The sequence below is a fragment of the Ranitomeya variabilis genome, chromosome 2 (assembly GCF_051348905.1).
Source record: "Ranitomeya variabilis isolate aRanVar5 chromosome 2, aRanVar5.hap1, whole genome shotgun sequence".
NCBI lineage: Eukaryota > Metazoa > Chordata > Amphibia > Anura > Dendrobatidae > Ranitomeya > Ranitomeya variabilis.
Genome location: NC_135233.1, coordinates 263,089,895 through 263,103,334, shown reverse-complemented (window position 1 = coordinate 263,103,334; position 13,440 = coordinate 263,089,895). Strand labels below are relative to the sequence as shown.

General features: G+C 48.2%; 1 protein-coding gene across 1 annotated transcript in view; it reads right to left on the bottom strand.

Moving 5' to 3' along the window:
• Positions 1–10,995, bottom strand: part of LOC143809330 (uncharacterized) — a 37,470-nt gene extending 26,475 nt beyond the window's left edge. The window contains exon 1 of the mRNA XM_077292417.1: positions 10,816–10,995. The gene's annotated coding sequence lies outside the window, so the exon portion shown is untranslated. The remainder of the gene's footprint in view (positions 1–10,815) is intronic.
• Positions 10,996–13,440: the final 2,445 nt, after the last annotated feature.

Here is a 13,440-nt window from a genome sequence, read left to right as displayed (position 1 = left end):
GGAGGAGCGGGGGGCATAATACCGTGTGGATGGGTGGGGTCCCATGATACTGTGTGGAGGAGTGGGGTCCCATGATACTGTGTGGAGGAGGGGGGGGGGGGCCCATAGTACTGTATGGAGGAGGGGGGGGCCTTAGTACTGTGTGGAGGAGTGGGGTCCCATAATACTGTATGGAAGAGCGAGGGGCATAATACTGTGTGGAGAGGTGGGGGCATAATACTGTATGGTGGAACGGGGAGCATAATACTGTGGAGGAGCGGGGGGGCATAATACTGTGTGGAGGAGCTGGGGGGCATAATACTGTGTGGAGGAGCAGGGGGCCCTCAATACTGTATTAAAGAACAGGGGGGCCCACAATACTGTATGGCGGAGCAGGGGGCCGTGAGGTGTTGTATGGAGGAGAATTGCATGGAGACCGTGATGTGCTGTATGGAGGAGCATTCTATGGGCCCATAATACTGTATGGCTGCAGCTGTAACGGGGCTGGCTGCAGCTGTGACGGGGCGCTCTGTTCTGTGACGGGGCGCTCTGCTCTGTGACAGGCCATGTGTTGAAGTCACATTGCAGTTTTGTTAAATGACTCCCGCAGCCTTTGATAGGCCGGCAGCCTTTCAATGTTACTGCTATGTGACGTCAGCGCACGGCCTGTCACAAAGCAGAGCACCCTGTCACAGCTGCAGTCGGCAGCCATTGTAACGACCATGCCGAATATGAAGCCACAAGTGGATGTCGGGGAGCGCAAGAAGGTGAGAAGAATCCCCCCCCTCCCCTGTGATTGGGCAAGTTAGTGGCTACAGGGGAGGTCATAGGGTCCCAGGAAGGGTACATTAAATAAAGGGGCCCAGGATGGGGACATTATTACTGGAAGGGGCCCAGGATAGGGACCTTATTAAGGTGGACATTGGGGTCCAGGATGGAGACATTAAATAAATGGGCCAAGGATCTTGCACCTTATTACCGTAAATAAAGGGGTCACATAATTACTGTATTGAGGTCAGGATGAGGAACATGCATTATTGGTTTATGGTGGCAAATGGGGACATAATTATTGTAACGACCATGCCGAATATGAAGCCACAAGTGGATGTCGGGGAGCGCAAGAAGGTGAGAAGAATCCCCCCCCTCCCCTGTGATTGGGCAAGTTAGTGGCTACAGGGGAGGTCATAGGGTCCCAGGAAGGGTACATTAAATAAAGGGGCCCAGGATGGGGACATTATTACTGGAAGGGGCCCAGGATAGGGACCTTATTAAGGTGGACATTGGGGTCCAGGATGGAGACATTAAATAAATGGGCCAAGGATCTTGCACCTTATTACCGTAAATAAAGGGGTCACATAATTACTGTATTGAGGTCAGGATGAGGAACATGCATTATTGGTTTATGGTGGCAAATGGGGACATAATTACTATAGGGGCCAATCAGAGGACATTATTACTGCTGTAATTTACTTTTGAGGTTACTGTCTTTCATGGGGAGAACAAAAGGGGGTCCTGCTACTGTGCAGGTTGGCACTATGTCTTTTTTTTCTTCATCTGACATAGTATAGAATTAGAAGTAGAGGAAAATAGTGGGGAATGTGCTCTGGAAGCGATCAGCTATAGCTGTGATATTTTCTGCAGAGACGAGTCTTTGCTGGAAGAAGTAATGGCGGTCTGCACTGGATGAAGAAAAAAGACCAACTACAGATGTCACCGATGGGTCAGTGTGTTGCTTATACACTTACACTATATACTGTGTACAGAGCTCCTTTGTATAATGTCACTGGTGATCACTGTATTACCCGTACACTATACACTATATATAGAACTCCTGTGTATAATGTCACTGGTGATCACTGTATTACCTGTACACTATATACAGATCTCCTGTGTATGTCATCATTGGTGATCACTGTATTACCTGTACACTGACACTATATACAGATCTCCTGTGTATAATGTCACCAGTGATCACTGTATTATCTTTACATTGACACTATATACAGAGCTCCTGTGTATAATATCACTGGTGGTTACTGTATTATTCATACTGACATTATATACAGAGCTCCTGTGTATAATGTCACTGGTGATCACTGTATTACCTGTACACTGACACTAAATAGAGGTACTGTGTATAATGTCACTGGTGTTAATAACAGTGTTGTTAGTATTGTAGTTTGTATTCATAATCAATATTGTAGTATTCGGTCACTATGTGTTGGCAATTTGTGGTCTTCTGGTCACGGCGTGGCAGTATTTCTCCTTGTATGTGGTATTATTTGGTCCTTATATGCTGGTAATATTTATTTTTATTTTTACTCATTTGTATAGCGCTATTAATTCCACAGCGCTTTACAGACATTATTGGCACTGTCCTCGATGGGGCTCACAATCTAGATTCCCAAGCAGCATGTCTTTGTAAATTTGGGAGGAATCCAGAGTACCTGGAGGAAACCCACACAAACACGGGGAGAACATACAAACTCATTGCAGATGTTGTCCTTGGTGGGATTTGAACCCAGGACCCCGGCACTGCAAGGCTGCAGTGCTAACCACTGAACCGTGCTGCCCTAATATGTCATATTTTTCGGTCACTATGTGGTGGTAATATGTGGTCTGGTTATGGTGTGGCGGTATTTGTCCCTTGTATGTAGTATTATTCGGTCACTATGTGGTCTGGTAATGGTATGGTGGTATTTCTTCCCTGTATGTGGTAATATTGGTCTTGGTATAGTGGATTGTGCTGTGTATGGCCGTCACTTGTTCTCTCTGATATTAATTAGGAGAAGTCTTTATTTTTCCATCATACATGACGGCACCACGAGAGAGAGGATCCGCCCATCAAGGACAGGAAACCTTCAAGATAAAAGGGGCGGCTCCTCTCTTCACATCAGTTGGTTTCCTGTCCTTGACGGGGAACCCTCAAGATGGAAGACTTCTGATGAAGACAGAAGAGGATGCCTGGGCCTGCCTGGGTCAGGTGGATTTGGGCAGGCGCTGGTCTGCTGCCCCCATCACCAGGTACCGGTAGTCGCCTCGGGGGCCATGTATACCATGCCCCCCCTGAGCGAAGCATGGCCACAGCCCGTGAGGCGAACGCCAGGGTGAAGTTGGGGCCTAGGAGGCCATCCCTGTTGACAAAAAAAAAACACACCTGCCAATTGTCCTCGGAGGTCACAATGGTGCTCCCTCCCTGTTGACTATGGTGGCCATGCAGCCTGTGAGGCACATCGGTGCCCAGGCTAGGTAAGGCTCCTCGGATGTATTATGCCATCCCTGTTGAGCACTGCAGATGGTCCCCCCACGCCACCCCTCTCCCCTCCTCTCCTTCCTTGTCGGTACCTGAGACAAGCGGAGATGTATGGAGCGGTATCTGGCAGCATGGACCTGGGGGTGAGCGTGGCGTGTCAGATGGAGTGGACGCTGCAGAGTTTCCTGCTTGGCCGGCGCCATGTTCCCAGGAGGCGGCCGCGTGTGCGCACATCGCCGGGCAGCAGCGCTCGGAACGTTTGTGCAGGGCACTGGGGCAGGAGGACCGGAATTTTCGGCGCGCACCAGAAGTAAGGGCCAGGTGCGCGCCTGGAAGGTGAGTGCACATGGACGCTGGAGGGTGACAGAGCAGCGCGCACCGGAAGTAAGTACCGGGTGTGCGCGCAGAGCCCAGCGGCGGCACTTGGGGCAGAGACAGGATCAACCAGGTGAATGGTTAGTTAAGTAGTGCGCCCCGGAAGTGGTTGCCGGAGGCGCGCATTGATACCATTATACAGCGCAGGCGTTGCGCTAGCGGCGGCAGATGCAGGATCAACCAGGTGATTGATTGATTGCATTACATGCACCAGAGGTGGTGCAGGCACGATCAGCCAGGTAATTAGTTGGATTAATACACCTGGTTATAGCACACACCAGGGTGCTGAGCAGCCAGTAAAGGCAGGATCAACCAGGTGATCCATAAAGAAAAAAAAAAAAAAGGGGGTAAGTGAATCTATTTAAACAAACCAGAAGTGCTGCCCTGTGTCACTAAACCAGGCAGGTTGAAGGTGACTACTCTTGTTACGTGGTGGTGTGTATGATGGAGAGCTTTTCACCAGAGCATTTGATGCCACAGCAAGAGATGCAGGAAAGGTGGTCTCGCTCAAGTGAAAAGAGCCAGACCAGCCATGGCAGCAGCAGAAGCCGCTCGGACAGCGTACGGACGGATCGCCATGCCAAGGAGGGGTCCCTAGCCTCATTGGGAGACACGGAGAAAACCAGCCAACCTCCGGATCCGGTACCCGTACTTTGAAAGCGTCCGAGTGGTGAGTGAACTGCAAGAAAGTCCAGCACGCTAATGTCTGTTCTTTTCTCTTATCTCCTCTCTTCCCTCTTCTCTTACATACATTGGGGGGTGGAGTATAGGAGGTCCCCAAAAAGTATAAGGCAAAAACTAAAAATAAGGAATGTCCCTTATGTAAAAAGCCTTTAAAGACATCTTGGGGTAAAAGACTGTGTCAGGAGTGTATCAACAAGACTGTGGCGGAGGAAACACCCTCCTTTACGGACAGCCTAAGATCTCTGATCCAGTCTGAAGTCTCTAGGTCCGTAAAAGCATTACAGACAGCTGACACAGATGCCAGATCTAGGGACAGATCCAGCCCCTCAGTAGCATCCCAAAGAGACTCCTCAGAGTCAGAGGGGGACTCAGATACAGCCCGCTGCACAGATAGTAGCTCAGAGGAGGAGGATGCATTTCCAGCAGAGGCTACGGATAAGCTTATAAAAGCTGTTCGCTCTACCATGGGGCTGGTAGACGAGAAGGCCAAAAAGACAGCCCAAGAACTTATGTTCAGTCGTCTACAAAAGAAAAAACGGAGGTCATTCCCTGTTAGTGAACAGCTACAAGAACTGATTAAGAGGGATTGGCAAAAACCAGAGAAAAGGTCCCAAATAACCTCCTCCCTAAAGAGAAGATATCCTTTTGAAGAGGAGGCGTCCTCATCTTGGGATAGAGCCCCGAAGATGGATGTGGCAATTTCAAAAGTTGCCAGAAAGTCCTCCCTGCCATTCAAGGATCTAGGTTCTCTAAAAGAACCTCTGGATAGGAAGGTGGACAGTTCCCTGAAAACAGCATGGGAAGCCTTGGCAGGTGCACTAAGGCCAGCTATCGTGGCCACTTGTGTAGCCAGATCCCTTAAAATCTGGATAGACAACCTGGAGGAACAGGTAGAACAAAAAGTTCCCAGAGAGACTATACTAGAGGCAATATCGGCCATGAGAGCAGCGGCAGTATTTCTAGCTGAAGCATCAGCAGACTCAGCTAGACTGGCAGCAAAATCAGCAGCTTTAGCCAACACAGGATGCCGTGCCATATGGCTTAAATGCTGGCCAGGAGATATTCAGGCAAAGATGAAGCTTTGCTCTTTGCCATGTGAGGGGAACTTCCTGTTTGGACCGGCATTAGATGAGGTGTTGGAGAAAGCCGGTGACAAAAAGAAAAACTTTCCAAAACAGCCATTTCCGCCCTTTCGTCGCTCCTTTCGGAGAGGCCAAAAATTCCGAAGGCAGCAGTATAGAGACAAAGACAGGAGCAACCTGGACAAGCGACCCTGGGGAGGAAAGGGCTTCTATTTTGGCAAGTCCCCCAGAGACACCAAGAAACCCTCCCAGTGACGGTCCTTCTCAGGTGGGAGGGAGGCTCTCTCAATTCCTTCCAGCCTGGGAGAGGATCTCATCCAGCGTATGGATCCGACAGATCATAGGATCAGGCCTAAAACTAAAATTCCACCACTGGCCTCCAAAAAGATATATGCAGACCCCGGTACAGTCCTCCCTAGAGAAACAAGACAGTCTGGAAGGAGAAGTAACATCACTCCTAGACAAGCACGTCTTGGAAGAAGTTCCAATAGAGGAAAGGAGGGAAGGATTTTATTCCCCGCTTTTTCTCATAAAAAAAAACAGACAATTCTTGGAGGACAATAATACATTTAAAAGGCCTCAACAAATGTCTTGTAATACCATCATTCAAGATGGAAACCATAAAATCAGCGGTGAAACTTCTATATCCCCAGTGTTACATGTCCGTCCTCGACCTCAAGGACGCTTATTATCATGTCCCAATCAGACAAGATCGTCAGTTTCTCAGAGTGGCAGTTCAGATGGGGTCCCAGTTGCGTCACTTTCAGTACAGGGCTCTGCCCTTTGGAATAGCAACAGCCCCACGGGTATTTACAAAGCTGATTGCAGAGGTCACAGCACATCTCAAAGAAAAAGACACTCTGATAATACCCTACTTGGACGACTTCCTGATAGTGGGGAAGAACTTTTCTCACTGTCAGGAGCAGGTCAGGATAGTCATGGACACTCTACAGACAATGGGATGGCAACTTAACCTCAAGAAATCAAAACTAGAGCCAGCAATGGTCCAGAATTTCCTGGGAATGACGGTAGACTCCGTGGCACAGGAGTGTCGCCTCCCAGAAGAAAAGGAAGGAAAAATCAAACAAATGATTATGACAACATTAACAAAACCAGAGATGACTTTAAGAAAAGCCATGTCAGTATTGAGGTCCCTAACCTCCTGCATACCGGCAGTAAAATGGGCCCAGTTCCATGCAAGAGAACTGCAGTGGTGTGTGCTGCAGAACGACCTGGAACTTCAGTGGCAGCTAGAGCAGAAGCTCATTCTCCCACTCTCTGTACTCCAATCACTCAGATGGTGGTTACAGATAGAGTCATCTCCGAGAGGAGTTCCCTGGACATACACAGCCTCCAAAGTAATCACAACGGACGCCAGTCCATGGGGGTGGGGAGCTCACTCAGACACACTATGGGTCCAAGATCCCTGGGCTCAAGAGGAGAAAAATCTATCCTCAAACGAGTGGGAACTCCTAGCAATAGAAAAGGCGCTAGAGAGATTACTTCCACACTTGACAGGGCATCATGTGAGAGTCCTATCGGACAACCGAACAGCGGTCGCATACGTGAACCAGCAGGGGGGCACCCGTTCTCGGTCACTGATGCACATAACCACAAGACTCATGTCTCTAGCCGAAAGGCACTTCCTTTCAGTATCGGCCCTGCATATCCGAGGTGTGGACAACATAAAGGCAGACTTTTTAAGCAGGAACCACTTGAGGCAAGGGGCCCCTAAGGGGTCCCTAAAAAAGTCCATTTTTCAACGGATAGTGCACATGTGGGGAAGTCCCAGTGTAGACCTCTTTGCCTCAAAAGCCAACAAAAAAGTTCAAAAATTCTGCTCCCTGAACCCAGCAGACAGGCCGTTGGCAGTAGACGCCTTCAGTATAGAATGGACGTCAGGACTCCTGTATGCCTTCTCACCGATATGTCTAATCCCAGCAGTTCTGAGGAAGATCAGGGAGGACAAGGCCAGAGACCATGGTTTTACTGGCTGAGAGTGATGTCAGTGACGGACCCGTGGGTTCTCCCGGAAGACCAGGACCTTCTAACACAGGGTCCCTTCAACCACCCGCAGAATTCTGGGCTACATTTGACAGCCTGGCATTTGAACGGTCGTTGTTAAGAAAGAAGGGTTCTCAGCTGGTTTAATATCCACCTTGCTCAGTAGCAGAAAACCAGTAACGACCAAGATCTATGGGAGAATATGGAAGAAATTCCTGTCCAGTTCAGGGCCAATACGGGAAGGGGAGGTCCTGATAGTGGCAATACTGGAGTTCCTGCAAAAGGGCTTAGATCTGGGGTTAGCTGTTAGTACCCTCAAAGTACACATTTCAGCCTTAGCAGTCCTTTTCAACTGTGACCTGGCAAGCAATAGGTGGGTGGTGAGGTTTATCCGAGCCTGTAGTAGAGCTGACTCTGTTCCATCCCTTACTCCTCCACCATGGGATCTAAATTTAGTGTTAACAGCTTTGACAGAAAGCCCCTTTGAGCCGTTAAATACAACATCAGATAAAGTACTGACATTAAAGACAGCTTTGTTAGTGGCACTTACATCGGCCCGTAGGGTGGGGGATTTACACGCGTTGTCAGCTGACCCCCCTTACACACAAATTATGGACGATAGGGTTGTATTAAAATTAGATCCGGCATATCTCCCCAAAGTGGTATCGAGATTTCATAGCGCTCAGGATATAACCCTACCCTCTTTCTGTCCCAATCCTAGTAACAAGAAAGAGGAGAGACTCCATTGCCTAAACGTCAGATGTATCCTACAGTATTTAGAGAGTACAAAATCCTGGAGGAAACAGAGGGCTTTATTTGTTTCATTCCAGGGGTCAAGGAAGGGCCTTAAAGCCTCAAAACAGACTATCGCTAGATGGGTGAGAGAGGCCATTATTCTAGTGTATAGTAGTGCAGGCAGGGTTGTTCCACAGGGTCTGAAAGCCCACTCCACAAGGGCCATGGCGACGTCGTTGGCGGAGAGAGCAGATGCTACCATCGACCTAATCTGTAAGGCGGCCACTTGGTCCTCTCCGTCTACATTTTTTAAACATTATAGGCTAGACCCATCTGCTACCTCTGACCTCACATTTGGGAGAAGAGTGTTACAAGCAGTGATCCCTCCGTAAAAGAGAATACAAATCTCTGTAACTCTCTCGTGGTGCCGTCATGTATGATGGAAAAACACGGGTATTACATACCTGGTAATGTGTTTTTTCATGAGACATGACGGCACCCTTATATTCCCACCCTTTTGATCACGTCATTAGTTGGGTGCATTATTAGTATTATACACTCCCTGGGGTATCGGTGAATAGAACCGTATAGGATGTATTATTTATGTGTACACTAACCAACGGAGTTCCTCTCGTACTCTGTAAAACAACTGATGTGGAGAGAGGAGCCGCCCCTTTTATCTTGAAGGTTTCCTGTCCTTGATGGGCGGATCCCCTCTCTCATGGTGCCGTCATGTCTCATGAAAAAACACATTACCAGGTATGTAATACCCGTGTTTCCATTACAGATTAAATACTTGGCACACAGCGGCGTAGATGCACTTACAGGGGGCTTCCTGTGGAAAAAAGTAATTACCTCTCCACAGGATAAGTGATGATGTATTGATTGGTGGAGGGATCTTATTGCTTGGACCCATTCAGCAAAATGTGGAACTTTTTATCCCCATTAGACTGGAGTGGCATTTCCGACTTGACCACTGAACTATTCATTTCCTCAGTGGCTGCACTTGTTTTTTTCTGGAAGCCCCAAAGAGAATTACTGGAGCTGCAGTCAGACATCCCACCTACCGCTCCATTTTAAAATGGGGGTAAGTGTCCTGTCATGGATAAAACTTCCCCATTCTTCTGATCGGTGCAGTTTCTAATGGTCGGACCTAAGCGCTCACCTATTCTGTGGAGCCCATGGATTGGTGATAACTTGTTTTAACCAAAGAACCCATTTAATGCAAACTACCGTAATTATACATCCCAGTTATGGGGGCGCACAGTAGATGTGTTTTACAGCTGAGGCTCCACTATAATGGGGATAACGACCGACAGATATCTGCATATAGCTGTAGGGTGGGCCCCTAGAGTCCATTCCCCAGGTAGGCCCCAGACCCCCCAGTCCGACCCTGCTTGCAGTTATGGGGTCAGCAGAGCGTTGGTGACTTTTCTGCCCTCTGCTCCTCAGCAGTATGTCCCCCACCACACTCTGTAACTTTATAAGGGTTTCCATTTCATGGTTGAGTTGCTGCAGCTCCTTCCACTTCTCAATAATATCACTTACAGGTTATGGTGTAAGATTCGAGACGAAGAAATGTTATACTGTTGACATTGATGCTAAAGGGTAAGCACCTAGGGGATGGGGGGTGATGGAACTGGAGTTTATACAGAGAGGGATTTGGTGAGGGAGCAGGATGTCATATACTGCAGGGTGAGTTGATGGGCTGGATGTCATACATGGAGGGTAATGGGACAGAAAGAGAAATCAGGATTCAACAATTAAGATAAAGGGTCCAATTCTTTTCTCTTTATAGTATATGGCACAGTACCACTGGCTTTTTTTTATAGCTCAGCTCATTATCTTGGGGTTGGTGTGTGGAGACCCCATGGCGGTTCCGCTCTTGTCTATGCTGTGATCTGCATTTTTCCATTGCACTAGGGTTAATGTCTCGGTAACACCTGACCCTGGCGGAGGGTGACACCTGACCTTATGCCTGGTACTGCACTCACCTACAAGACACTAATATGGTCTGAATTATAGATGATGGAGCTGTTCACTGTGACATTTTAACGCATCCTGAGTGTGAAGAAATCTTAATTAAATGCTTCTCAAATACCTTGGTGTGTTTCCCATAAATGATGTCTCTCTGTACAAATGTGTCATAATAAATCTTCGTATTTTACCCCATAATATTTCACTGATACATTGTAACAGCTGCTCCTCCTCACTGTGAACCCCTGCGTTTGTCTGATTCTCATACTGCCCCATTACTGTAGATGGGGCCATGTCTGTACATTACACTGACAAATGATATAAGTGGGCCTGGTCACCCCCCCCTTGCCCATACCGCCTCCTTGCTGGCATCACCTCCATCTATTACTGGACTTATAATCCCTGTAGTGTAAAAACAGAACACAGTGTATCGATGCTTGGGGTGATCAGTTCAATGTGGGGCCACAACACAAAGTATTGGATGAGGATAGCTTCTGGGACGATGATTAGTGTTACAGAGAACTACTGTCAGGGAATGGGAGAGTTGTAGTGTCACAAGAGTTGGAGCTGCAGGTGCAGAATCAGAGAGAAATAATGTAGAGAAACACAATTCATATGGACAGGAGTTCAACAGCGATCATCCCCATCATTAGCATAGTCTTCCCAGTTACCAGCCTCATCATTCTCATCCTCCTTATGATCCCCATTATGCTGCTCCCCTCTGACCTTGCTCTGGTTCCTGGGTCTTTTCTCCGGTGCTCCTGCTCTGTCTCCTTGTCTTGCACTGGTTGCTAGGAGTCTTGTGTCTTCAGGAGCTGCGCTCTGCTTGAATTCCTGTACATTGTTCTTCAGCCTCTAAAAGGACGTCTGCAGCATGCAGGGCGGTGCAGCGCTCTGGATAGTGCTGGTGCTACATCCAGGTGCAAATATAGAAATCTAATATGAGGGAGTTATATAGTATATCTGCCCCCACCCAGTGTGATATGTTTGTAACTATGGAAGGGGGTATCCAAAGCCTATGTCATGCCTTATCCTCCAGGTCTTTTATTAAATAAAATAAAAATACTTTACATGACAATAACTAAGATACATTACAAATAAAACACAACAGAACAAAACATAAGAACAAAGCTCCAATCAGACGACAACAAACGACAAAAATCACAAAGAAATAAACCGGAAATGGTACAAAAATGGAGAAAGTTCATGACCTACAAATCAGGGACGTGAAAGAAAAATTCCAATAAAAATAAAGAAAGCAAAACTAAAAGACGACAAACAAAATACTCATAACTACATGAATACCCCTGTAAAAATATAAATAATAAATAGTATAAAATCATGTAAGACCCCCGGCCCAGCTTCATTCATACTACTATATACAACCCCAACTACATTCACACCATCATTTTCTTTTTTAATATATATACACACCTACTCCAACTATCCCGCCACCCCTGATCCAGCTCTGGCCACAAAGTTCAGGAATTATCCGAGCTAGGATCAGGCCCCAAAGTTTTTCCCCAGGCGGGGCCTGGGCCAGGTGAGATCAGTCTCTTATCAACGCCGTTGAACCCCCCAATCCCCCCACCCAACCTAACTAAGACCCTCTATTATACACACTATATACAATATATACAATACACTATATACAATATATACATAAACCAACATCACAGAACACAAACTACATACTCACCACCCAAGGCTCAAGTTCGATGCCTGCAAACTTTCTATTCAAGGAACAGAAATACAAAGCAAAAATCTAGGGTGTAAAGATATCAGCCCACCACCAGGATATAGGAGCGCTAACGGACTAAGGCACCCCGAAGGAGAAACCCCTCCAGAGATGGGCCGCCCTCCGGGCACCCAGTCTTTCGCACTCCAGAGAACGTACCTTCACCAGGGCACCTAGGATGCTGCTACAAACTTCATCTACACGGAGGATTTTACTCTGCGTCAAAACTAAAACTCGTGCGTTCCACGTGAAGTACCTCACCACTGTGCTGACTAAGAATAACGTGGCTCGGTCCCTTCTCCCGAGGTCTCTGAACGCTCCATAGGCCCACTCGGCATAGGACAGAGTGGCCAGCCGCGGCCAACCAATGGAAACGCCCACCCTGTTGTACACCTCTGTATTAAAGGGACAATGAAGCAGGAAGTGCTCCATGCTTTCCAGCATGGTAGTGCAATCCTCACGGGGACAATTTCTGTCCACGGAACTCCTGTGCTTCAAATTGTCCCTCACATACAACTTACCATGGAAGCAGCGCCAAGTCAAGTCCCAATACTTCTTGGGGATCCTGCTAGAATTTAACAAACTTAACCCAACCTCTAGATCCCGACTCGGGCAGTCCTTGAAGACCAGTGGTCTCTGAAAATGCGAAAGCAAGACCCGCATGTCGAGGAGTTTCCTCGGGAGGGACCTCACTTCCCACAATCCCAGACCCCACCGGCGCATCATTTTCAGAACCGGGGTAACATAAGACGGGAGATGCAAGTGCGGTGTGCGAAGATCCTTCAATCTTCCCCGTCTCCCATTCCTGGAAGAAAGGCTGAAACCATCCCCTGCAGGAGAATACCCACGGAGGAGCCCTCTCCTTCCAGAGGTTTGCCACGTTAACTTTCAAAAAGGTGTTCACTATAAACACCACGGGGTTCACCATATTCAACCCCCCTAGTCTCCTCGTGCGATAAGTTACCTCCCGTTTGACTAGGTTCAGTCTATTCCCCCATAACATCTGGAAGAACAGACTGTAGACCCGTGTCCAGAGAGGCTCCGGCAAGACACAGACGCTGCCCAGGTAGACCAGCAAGGGGAGCAGGAAAGCTTTGCACCGGTCAACCCTTTCCCTCAGTGTCAAAGACCAACCCCTCCATTGGTCCACTCTCTGGGCGACACCCTTGATTCTGCCTTCCCAGTTTTTCGTGGGGTAATCACCCTGGCCAAATTCGATGCCTAGGACTTTGGCATGTTCTTGGGATTCGGGGAGGGTGTCCGGAAGATCAAACGTGGGATCCTCGCCTCCCAGCCAGAGACTCTCACACTTGTCCTGGTTGACCTTGGACCCGGATGCCTCCGAGTAGCTCTCCACCTCTGACATCACCACCATCGCCTCCTCTTGCGAAGAAACAAAGACGGTAACGTCGTCCGCGTAGGCCACTACCCTCAGGATAGCCTCTGGCGCCAACCCGCCCATCCTCACCCCGCCAATGGTCCACAATCAACCCTTCTGAGGAAGGGATCGATCGCAAACGCGTAAAGCAAAGGGCTAAGAGGGCAGCCCTGGCGGACACCAGATCCCACCTCGAAAGGTTGTCCAATCCACCCGTTTACCAGAGGGAAAGTCT